Source organism: Bradysia coprophila, unplaced genomic scaffold, assembly GCF_014529535.1.
Source record: "Bradysia coprophila strain Holo2 unplaced genomic scaffold, BU_Bcop_v1 contig_358, whole genome shotgun sequence".
NCBI lineage: Eukaryota > Metazoa > Arthropoda > Insecta > Diptera > Sciaridae > Bradysia > Bradysia coprophila.
This window is the reverse complement of record NW_023503616.1, coordinates 824,793-836,841: the sequence shown is the minus strand read 5'-3', so window position 1 is coordinate 836,841 and position 12,049 is coordinate 824,793. Positions and strand designations below refer to the sequence as shown.

At 31.9% G+C, this 12,049-nt stretch overlaps 1 protein-coding gene across 2 annotated transcripts in view; it reads left to right on the top strand.

Annotated features, from left to right (window-relative positions):
* The window catches only part of LOC119081661 (protein apterous-like), a 52,793-nt gene that overhangs the window by 14,453 nt on the left and 26,291 nt on the right, over positions 1-12,049 (top strand). The window lies entirely within an intron of this gene.

Below are 12,049 nucleotides of genomic sequence, written 5' to 3'. Positions count from 1 at the left end.
CTAATGATGTTCCGATACATCCATATGCATAATACGAACAAAATAATAATAATAACATTGTCGTTATGCCTGTTTGATATCCGATACATTACCTTTCTGTCACTCGGTAACATCTTAATTTATTTTTAATAACATATCATTATGTTTTGTATATTTATGACACCCTTTTCATGGTCATAATTTTTCAATAATGAATTTATTATGCAGAAACATATAATTTGTAATTAATCGTTTTTCGAATGTTTGTTTCACCCAGTGCATACACTGCACTGGCAATAATTTATTTTTTTATTTGATTATCTGTGGAATCATCTCTTTGTTTCAGTCATTTCGCTTTAAGCAGATAAGAAATTCAATTATGTATTTGAATCGGTAGACAAATTAATCAGTTGTTTTAATGATAACATTAAATTTGTTAATAAAATTGTTGTATTGTTTCGTCACGAATCGTAAACGGTAACACGTTTCGTTCGCCCTTCGTTGAATAAAACATTTTTTTTTACAATTGTGGTCAAGTCAAAGCAATACAACACTTTGTCAATATTCAATTTGATTTAAGCGAATTTGATGGTGGTCTTGTACGGTAGCTCTAGCACTTCTATAATGGAGGATGATAAAGGAGTTTATACACCGGACGTCAGTGAAATTTTAGCTGGTCTTTCAATACAAATTTTTTATTGTCGGTATCAATCTGTAATTTCTGCAAACTTATGAAAGTATCACGATGATCACGATGACTACCTTACAATAAGCGTATAATAACTAAATCTATTACTTCTTCCGTTTACATAATCTTCTACGCACATTTAATAAAATTTCACATCACCAGCTGGAGATCATCCCTTATTTATTGACGAAGTTGTCGATAAAATAATCGTTTTATCGATTAATATATTCGAGATTCTTAATACGGTACTACATATTTACCTTGTGATACAAGCTTCGTCAGCTCCTTATACCGATGGTCTTCGCAAATGCATATGTCACCCTCAAATCCCATCTGCGTTTTAGTGTATTTTAACGCCTCAGTCGCAAAAATAATATCAAAAATGACTGAAATCTTGAGGTTCAGTTCTAGAAGATATAGCAGAAAATATTGTCAAACTTAGAAATTAAAGCTTGTCAGTGTATGTCATATTAGACATTCTTGTCAGCTTTACTATCAATATTTTTGGAACGGAAAATCGACAAACAAAATTGCATCAACTCAATGTAGCATTGAATTTCGACCTTTTATGGCAAATAATGCGGACTGTATCTTCTATAGACGACTTTACAGTACAATCTCCTAAATCTTATGTAAATGCCCTAGCACAGTTGAAGACTCAACACTTCGGTTTAAAGTGGTGACGGTGAGCCAACCTAATGAAATCCGAGTTTTTTATTGACAATAACATAATACTCGCACAATCCCAAATTCATATGAACGATTAATATTTATGATCCATTTTGTTTGCTTGTTAGATTGAATTTATTTATTTTCTTCCATCGATTGACCGTACGACCATATGACATGGTTGATAAAGTCTAAACATCTGACTGGTTTCTGAATTTAGAATAAACATAAATTTTTTCTATAATTTTTATAAACATTCAACACTGTATTGTGTTTGCACACATTAATTGTGAAAATAGGATGGATATTATATTAATATTTGGTTTTGTATAATTTGTCACACAACGTTGATTTTTGCCACACATATTACCTTTTTTTGACATATCCTTCTGCTGATGACTGGTTCATCAAGTTACAAATTTATTACTTAATTAATTCATTTTTTTCCGAAAATAAAATTACTGTTATTTTGAACGAAACAACAAAAAAAATGTTCAAAAACTAGAAAAATTTATATCTCTTTTCGTATGGATTTGAGAAGTATGTATGAATAGAACAAAATGTTTACACTTCGGTGGTTATTCGGTAAAAAAATGGACTTGAATATACAATATCTTTCATGTGAGAGTTATTAAAATGTATACACAGACCAATGTGTTTTGTTTTTTATATTAAATTTATATTAATTTCAGTTTGTGTTTCCAAATAAAATTGTTCGGGTGAATTAAACTTGGAATTTATGGATGTCGTAGACAAAACAATAAACATGTTAAATAAATCGAGATTCGAGACTGTGACCCTCAATGTTTTAAAGTTCAAACATTATTTATTTCCATATTAACAACAAATGTCTTCGCAAAACTAAATTTAGTTTAATCCTAGAACTATTTCAGTTTCCAACGACTTATTTTTCTCCATTTCTCCACTGAAAAATGAACATGCGCAAATAGGCGTTAAACCCATCTCACTTAGTGAGTAAAATAGCTTGCGTCAGTGTTAGGAACTTTTTGTTTTGGCATGCAACCCTTACTTTTAGTGAAATAAAAAAGTCCAAACAAGGACGCAATGTACTATTTTACAGGCCTTAACATTTCAAATGTCTCACTGTCATTTTTTTCAATTCGCAATGACACAATGAAATTCTCAGAAAAATTTGACAGTGAGACATTTGAAATGTCAAAGACTGTAAGACAATTTTATTTATGAAACTTTCACAGACAGCCATCACATCAGTTGTATTAGTTTCTGTTCAATTGCTGCTTTTGACCGGTTTCAAGAAAATGAGAAATCTATTACTTCATTTCTGGAAATGAACTCGTTTGTTAGAGCTTCTTGGTAATGTTTGCTGTCAGATAATTGCACAGTTATGTGGCTGCTAGGACTTTCGCGCCCATACTGACGCGAAAGTCCCCTCATAGAGTAGGAATTTCGCGCCGATGTGATTCACAATAGACTTTTCGCAAAAGGAAAAATTTTCTATTGTGAATGACGCCGGCGCGAAATTCCTCGTTACCACAACGCACACGAAAGTGTACGCGTTTTTATATGCAGACTTCAAGAGCCTTAAGTATCCTTCAAACATTTTTTTGTCACTTTCGATGGTCTACAGTAGTGTTGCGTATTTGAAATCGACATTCCCCCGAAAGTTATGAATCGAATTTTTCCACGTGAATGGGACTATCAATCAGTCGATTTTAAAGTGATTATTGACCTCGAAATTCTTTTGATGTGGCTGGATACCCCAGACATTTTTTTAAAACCAGATCCATATGTACCTGTACCATTTATAAGTGATTATATGTTTGGCGCCCACACGTTTATCATGTGAATTAGACAAATTAATCATTGTGATTTCATTTATAGACTCACTATTTCACAGTCTAGTAAGCAATGATCAAGTGCTTTTTATGTCATCAAGAATGTCATTCAAGTCAAAACTCAATATTAATCGAAAAAGTGTTCTTCAGCAATAAAATTCTGTTACACTTCGATTAATTCTAGATTCCTTTCCAAAATTTGAAGACATTATTGACTAACGTAAATATTAACTTTTTTTGTAAACGGAACACAGTAAATTAATCGGTTAACCCATGGGCATCGAAATTGCGCCGTTTCTATCATCGATCAACAATAGTGAATATTTATTTGCTATCGGTGTTATATTCTGCATCATATTCATGACGATTCTGGTTAAGACACCTTCATTGCTATCAAATTACAGCGATCAAAGCATTTTAATGAAGATAAAAAACGATTTCCGGATAAGAACTAAAGCCGTCGAAGATATATCCAAAGTAAAGTGTCTCACCGATCATGTTCGAGAACAGACCGAAATAATCAGATCTTCTGTCCAAAACTAGGAGTGATCGTTGGCCCCTGGATGTGAGTTTATATTTGATTGAATACTTAAATAGTAATTGACATTGATTGTTTTGGAATTTAATTTTTTGCCAGCGTGCAAGAAAGAAGCTTGAAGCGAGATCCTGTATAAATTCGCCTAAAATCAGTTTAGATTTGGATCAGATTTGGAAATAGAATTTACAAAATACATTGGTACGATTGAGTTATTTCAAAAATTAGTTGTTTATAATATACGGGAAGAATTACCATTTTTGCCCATCTTTTGCTGAGATTTTCTTCACCGATCAAGAGTTAAACTATGCAACAATGTAGTATGGTTGTAAAGAAAGAATCTCGGTAAGAAGTAGTCCAACGCACCATGTCGTCCTTTACACTATAATGAAGTTATTAAAAATCCCGTAATCATTGCACATCTTAATTCATTAATTATACTTTTTCACCCTTTTGATCACTCTAAATGATGATGTTAAACAATTTTACATATTTTACGTGTGTTTTATTATTTCCATAAATATTTATAAACCAATTTTCCTATGTTTGAATCCTCCTCGCTATTTAATAAAATTGAAATACATAATACATTGCACGTAATTCCAGTACAGAAACTATACAATTCAAGATTAAATCACTTTCATTGAATTAATGTTAAGCAAATTATTGTATCTCCGATATATTTAAGATATTCATCATGGTCGAAGAAAAATTGCATTTTATGCGTTTGTTCATAATATGAATGTCACATCAGCCGAGAAACATATATTTCCTGCGATGTGATTGCATTGCACGCAAGGCTTGTAAGCTTTTTTCAAAAAAAAAAAATCCATTCTCTCCTCGGTTATACGAATTATAAAGTATATGCAATGGAAAATATGTGCATGTCGGTGGCTGTAAAAATAATACCAGCTCTTAACAATTATGGCATTTTTTTATTGAAAACATAATAATAGCTTTGGAGTGCAATTTAGTTATACTACAAAGATTATGATAGTTTTAAAAAAATGTGCCTGCATGAGTTCAGAAAGTAAATTATGTGGAGGAATAATTCACTAGCTCCAAGGTGGTGACGAATGATTAATTTTTTTTTAAAAGAAATTAGACTAAAATATGAACGTCAAGACTTTTGATTAACTAAGATTTGCTTTATCAAACTGCAAGGGTTTCCAGTCAGAGAATATAAAAAACCGAAGCACCTAGCATACTAACAGAATATTTAGTATGTCACAATACTACTTCATTTAATACCATTATGGTGCTATTGGTATTAATGGTGGTAATATTGTTGATGGTATTAATTAGAGTAGTGAGACACAACCATTATTCTATATGGTGCTTTGCACGATAGATGTAATATCAACTCAGTGAAACCGCAGAATTTTTTTATTTGTTAAATTCAGGATACACGGTACAAAGTTGCAGTTCGAATGGTTTTCGTATTTAAATATTGTCCAAGTCGGTCTTCATATAGCTAAGCCGCAAGTTATATACAACAAAAACCAAACTGTAAAATATGAAATGTTTAAGTTTTCATTTGTCGATTTTCACAATTTAAATTTGAAAAACAATTGCCATTGTATTGGTATGACTCCGATATTCATATTGTTAGTCACAGTAAAATAAACTTTATCCGAAAAGAATGAAAGGAGCAGTGTAGGTCGTATTATTCGCCACAATATAAATACAACATTGTACAACATAAAGTCAATCGAGACTAACTCCAATCGTCTTCCATCTTTTCTGCACACGAAAAAAATAAATGAAAAGAAAAGAAAACTTATTTCGAAATATATACAAGCGACTGATCCAATATATTGATTAAATTATACTCGGAAAAGTTTTTTCTTTTGCGAATAAAAATTTGCATATAAATGCAATATGGTTCACCACTCAAATAATATTAGAGAAGCCAAGAGTCGCTCTTCATAAGAAATTTTTATTTATTTTAATTTCGAAAACGTGTTTTCGTTTTGGGTTTTCATTGTTTGCCATCAGATAATCATATGGATGGTGTGGTCTTCTCTCGTATTTGGTTTGCATCCATTGCAAATTTATAGTCTCAGTAAATAATGGGAATGCAACCAGTAAATAGATGATGATACGTTATGTTATATCAAATTATTTAAGTTACTGTCTGGTATGTACTTCCAGTGAAAAATGAAATTAAGTTTCGATTAAACTAATTTTTGTCGACTCAAAGCATATCAGGATAAGTGATATTAGGACTCCAGCTTTGTAAGATAAATTTGAGACAAAGGTAGAGTTCTGACATGATCATTGTCTTCTATTCACCCTCCACTACACGTATCAATGCTTCACTTAGTGTCAGCTGTAATTATATTATTTTCTCACATTTTACGAATGAAAACGTGAAGCTGAAATAAAGAGACAATAAAATTGCTGCAAAATCCGTGTGATATTCAATACTGGGCTGCTCTACTAACTCTAATGGCAATCTTGAATCGTAAATCGTAACGATTTTTTAACTGACATTTTCGGCAATTTTTTGGAATTGTATTACCCCAAATTCGTTGTAGAGCAGAACAGAACCGCAAGCGTAAACGGTCTTCGAAAACGAGTGAAGAAAGTTTTACATCAAAGTTGTTTTCTGTATATTTTTGTCAATTGTTTACGGTAATGTTTTTTAATTAAAAAAGATTACAGTTCGGATCCGATCAACAGTCCGTGACAAAATTTTAGAGTCCATTATTCCACGACCATTAAGTAATCCAATTTTTATTCAAATTAAATTAATGTTCAATTTCCAGTATACATATCACAACAACTGTTATCTCTTTACAACATCGAAATCCTAAAATATGTCACCTTACACCGTGTGCGATACATAGCCGACTTAATATTTATGAATGCGATACGAAACCTATTATAAAATGTGTTTTCTATAAATTTTTATTAAATATTTTTCGTTCATAATTATATTGTTATACTCTTCTGTAATACAATAATGACATATATCATTTACACTTGGCGGGGTTTTTTTTTGTGAGTGAGTATAAATAAAAATAGCGCTTTTGAGGAACCGGATGGTTCTTACCATTAAATATGTACAATATTAATGTAGAGTTTATTATTATGATACTTAAATTTAATTTACGGTAATTTTGGTTATCTTTGAAATATCATATTTTATGTGGTGTGTGATGGGTTTTTATTTTATTTTTGGTTGGTTTGGATTCACTTTTTGAGTGGTGATTGATTGAAATGTGATAGTAATGAACACGACTGTTAAATAATTTAGAAGAATTAAAGCATGAACACAAATTTTCAAAGTAAAAGACCAATTAGTAATTCGTTTTGCGGTCGTAGATTGACATCCAACTAACTCCTTCAAATATTTTGAATATAACTTGAGTGAATTTTTAATCAATTGATTTTCTTGAAGACTGGGATTTTAAACAAGAATCCAGATTCTGTTTATGCTTTCACTATGTTTCTTCCTAAGTTAAAAGCGATGACTGGGCTGTTTTTTGAGCAATGACAAATGAATGAATGAGTTACACTCAAATCTCTCTGAATTACCACTATCAGCGAACACTGAATTAGATTTTAAACATATTTGATTTACTTCACTTGCTTGTTCGTTATCATCTCACTTGCACATTATCATGCCTTCGAAATTCGACAATGACTCTGTTTTAAGAGTCGTTGTGGTTTGTAAATGATTCCAAACAACATGTGTTTAACAAATGATGAACTAGACTTTGTGTTTTATAATATTTTATTTTTGTTGCAAACGCGTGCCTCACCAAAATTCTGAAAATAAAAATCTAGATTTTTATTGGTTCAACGAAATTCTTGTGTCATGAATTATAAACCACAACAACTCCCGAGTCGAACAACATGTTGAGTTTCACTTTTCTCTCCCTGCGTTTCTGACTTTTTTTCAATTTTAATTACCTTTTTAGGAACGGCAAGCACAGAGCAATATAACAGTTAAACAGAATCTGTTATGTCTTTCGCTCGATGTATCGCCAAGTGTTTTATTCAAAAAATTTTCCTTCATTCTTTTAAACAAAATTATGTTAGCATCGGGGTTAGAATCATCACTCATTTTTGTGATTTCTTTTGATGCGAATTGTATACACTAAGCCCACAGTAATATTTCAATTTTGTTGGGGAACAGAATTAGAATCGATGAAACTTTTACCTCCAGAATTTCGAAAAACACTTTAAATTATTCGGTAGCTTCAAGTAACGTTGAAAATTATTGTCTTTCTGAGAAGGCTACCTAAATGCACACTCTGATAATATAGCAATTGTAAGTAGCAATTATTACCAATACGAGCTCAGTCTTTTCCTTTTCTTTTTTATATATAACTATAACTCAAAGGTCACAATTTGCATCTAATGCAACAATCACGCTCGAAAAGATATTCAAATATATTTCACATCAAAGCAATGTAGAAAATTATGAATTCCTCAAAACAATAATTTGGAATATTTCTCATTATCATTCCTCTTATCCTATAACATTTATGCCGACATGCTCAAAGATCAAGATAACATTGTGAAAAGTAATAATAAAAAAATTGAATTAATTTTACGAAGTTTTTTTTTTTTGAGAAAAACAACAAGAGTGCCAAACACCATCACGAAACATTAGCACAAAAATGTGATATGTGTATAACAAAGCTTGCATCGATGCTTGCTCTTCAATAACATAAAAAGACTGGAAAAAAAATTGTTTTTACACAAAAAGTTAGAATTTTTAATTTATTGCTGCACATTCATTGCACGGTTCATAGTGATTATAAAATGATTATATATTATGATCGTTTTCAACTTCCATAACTTTCATGATACTTTGCGGAAAAGTCATTAAACCAAAGTGTATACATCATGTAACGAAAACATATATCTTTAGTGTTTCAATGAACACAATCTCATCAAATATACAAATGTTTCATGATGGTAAAAAAAACGTTAAACACACGATAGTGATGCACTTCAGTGGTATATTTTTTTGTGATTAAAATAAGACTACAGCAAAGTATTATTGACATCGTCAATGTGTAGTCACTTAACTTTCTATATCATCTGTTATCGACAGTGACGACAAAAATAAGCAACAAAAGCTCTAACTTTTTCGCTCTTATATAGTTAAAAAGGATGTTGAAACTAATGAAGCAGTAGATTTTGTTTTAACCTGTGTATTGAAAGAAGTAATAGATTCGATAATAATATTACACTATCCGTTTGTGAAAGGTCAAAAAACCAAATGCTACCAAATGCAATTTTTTATTGTCTCTGTAAAATGCAATTCCAATATCGAACCTTGTATCGAACAAATTGGCTCATTTTACATGTTCTCTGAAATTTCCGTACACATTTTTTTTGTGTATCAAAACATTGAGTGCTACCGTGTACAGGTCTGTACGCTTTCCAGTATTTGCGAGACTAAATAAATAAACAACAGCAGCAGCAAAAAATAGTTATTTGCAAGGAAAAAATAGCAGCATTTATACGATTCAGTGTTTCACTTACATAATTGTGTATGCACTTCTTAAGAGATTGCATGTTTAACGCTAGATTAACATCTTTCTGTCGATGATCTTGCTCAGCTATACCTTTGAATTATGTTACTGTTACGGATCTCTTTTTTATTATTATTATTCTGCATACATATACATGGTTGTCAACGACAAGAAATTCTTTTATTTAATTTTATTCACAAAAATAAAAAACGAAGACAAACAAACTCTTCTGTATATTATTAGTCACACGAAGGTCAAATGAAATTTTTCACCATAAACTAATGCATGATATAAAGTTCAACTTTTCTCTCATCAACTGTTCATTACACCTGCTCACATTTTATGTCGTCATTTTATTCAATTCTTTTTTATGAGCACAAATTTTATTCGAAAATATAAAATAGATTCTAGTTTTCAATTAAACGTTACACATTAGTTCATCAACAACAGAATAAAAACCAAAATGAATGGAACTATAACGTCCGTACATTAATTTAACTAGACGATTCGCGTTGTTTACGTATTATAAAAACAAACTCCCTCCGGCTAGAATTTATTTATATAAAAGATAATGTTTATCGTGTGTTAAGTCGTTTATTAATGGGTTTACACAAAACACAGATTAACGTCTCCATCGGCGAGTGGCAGCGCTGGAAATTTTAGCATATTAGATAATAATGTATATATTTGTTTAATGGGCCTCATCGGCCTATCCCAAACGATTAAACAAATGGCTTGATTAATTCAAATTAATTTCCATGTTCTAAAGTTGCAATAAAATATACGTTATTGTTTAGGCTCAAAGCCTTACGCTCATTAAAGTCGCTATGAAGTGTAAATGGTAATGCTATTTAATATTTACCAATAAATAATCCTCCATAATAAGCATGGACTATGAAAATTGCAACACTTGCAGCTCGTTGGAAAGGAATTTAAAATTGATTTGATTTAGTTAGAGTATTATGAAAGCTGCGGATAATATTTTGCCACGAATTACTTCAATATTTTACTGGTGGTAATGACTATATTGCGATACGCTGATAAGTCAGAAGAAAACATTTTCATGTGAGGCTTGGTTGAAGTACAACCAATGTTATAAAGTTGATCTAATATTCAAGTAATCATCGAAGATGCAAAGGACGTAAAGATCCATAGGACTTAGTGACATAATTTTGGTCGAGACATTCTTCAAATTATTTTTGTTACCATGGAACCATGATGGGTTTTTTTTTTTGGGTGAATGTGAAAAAATGTAGAAGACACCATGACATTTGCACTATAGTGAGCCATTACGGCTTCATGGTAATATGTAGATACGTCACTAAGCTCCACGGTTATTTTCTTTGTAAGCAAGGAGTATATACATTAGGGTAGAAACAAATCCTCGTACAGTTCGTACATCTCTGTAATAAAATTCTTCATTCCTTGGCCAAACAAATTAATTTTTTGATCCAACTTAATGCATTCGAGTAAATATTGTATTGACGGCGCATGTAACACATGGGGTTCGTCGTTCCGCACAACTCATATCAACAACAGCAACAACAACAACGAAAAAGCAAATAAATAAAATGAAATATTCGAGGAGAAGAAAAGGTATAGATTACGGCGACGCGGGATTAATGAATAACACGTCATATTTTATACTTTTGATACATTTAAAAGTCAAAGAGTGTTATTAAACCGATTAATAACTGCATTGAATGCATCGTTGCACCTGTCGACAAGTTTTTCTTGTTATTATTAAGTATGCGACTCGAACATAATGGATCGTTTCATAGATGTAGGAAATAATGTAGATCATTGAAATTATTTGAATTCAATAAATTTTTTTTTTTAATTCAATTAACACAGTCCAAGCGTTGGGAATTTTGCGTTTGTTGAGATTTAACAGCCTCGCGTTTCCTAATCGATCGGCTACCAATGGTGGACGATGCTGGTTCCGACGGTGATACGGTTTCCGATGATCGTCTTTGACATTCGTCTGAAACAGGATAATTTCAATTTGAAAATTTGACAATGATCACACTGGAACTAATTGTCGATAACATAAAAAATTTTCGTGCACTAGAATCCACTCCAAGTGAACCGATTACAATCGGGAAAACAACTCGGAAATTGGAGAAAAACATGTATGATGCAGACTATACCGGATTCAAATTACGTGCTGGCAAAAAATGTGACGTCAGACTGTTGATTCAAGTTCATTCCGAAAAGGCATCGATCAATAACATACGAAGGGTGATCATTCGTCATGTCAAACCGGACAACGATTTATGTGTTGCAATTGTGGAAAATGCTTTCATAATGGATTCCGTTCTCAAAATTGAAGTTGCGTTAACCAATGGATCTTATATTCGAGGTCACACCAGTTCGTCAATGTAGAGAACTTTATTGGACTTTATTTATGTTAGGTATTTGTTTTTAAATACAATAGAAATACTGAGTACTGCACTGGAACAGTCTAGTTTTATTTGACCGTCCAGACGAAAGTTTTGAAGAGGGGTCAATAAATCTTTCTTTTGCAAAATGCATGTGAAAGAGTAAATAGTAACATTAGTCACCAGATGTAGTTGTCTGTTGGTTCCATAGTAACAGCCGCATAGGCTTTAGTATAATCTGTCATCAAGCCGTATCGCATTCATTACATCTCCAAGATCGCACAACCAAGATTTGGGTAAAAGTTCTCGGTACGCCATCATTAGTGGCTTAGCTGCTGAAGCTCTGCTTCAGCCGTTCAGACTAATATAGCCGTTGTCAAGTACTGTGGTATTTGTATTGACTTTGCAGATCTAAACGCTCCTTCGAGATCAGCATAATAACTATTACGACATGGTCCTTGTCCACTCCACCATCTTTTAAA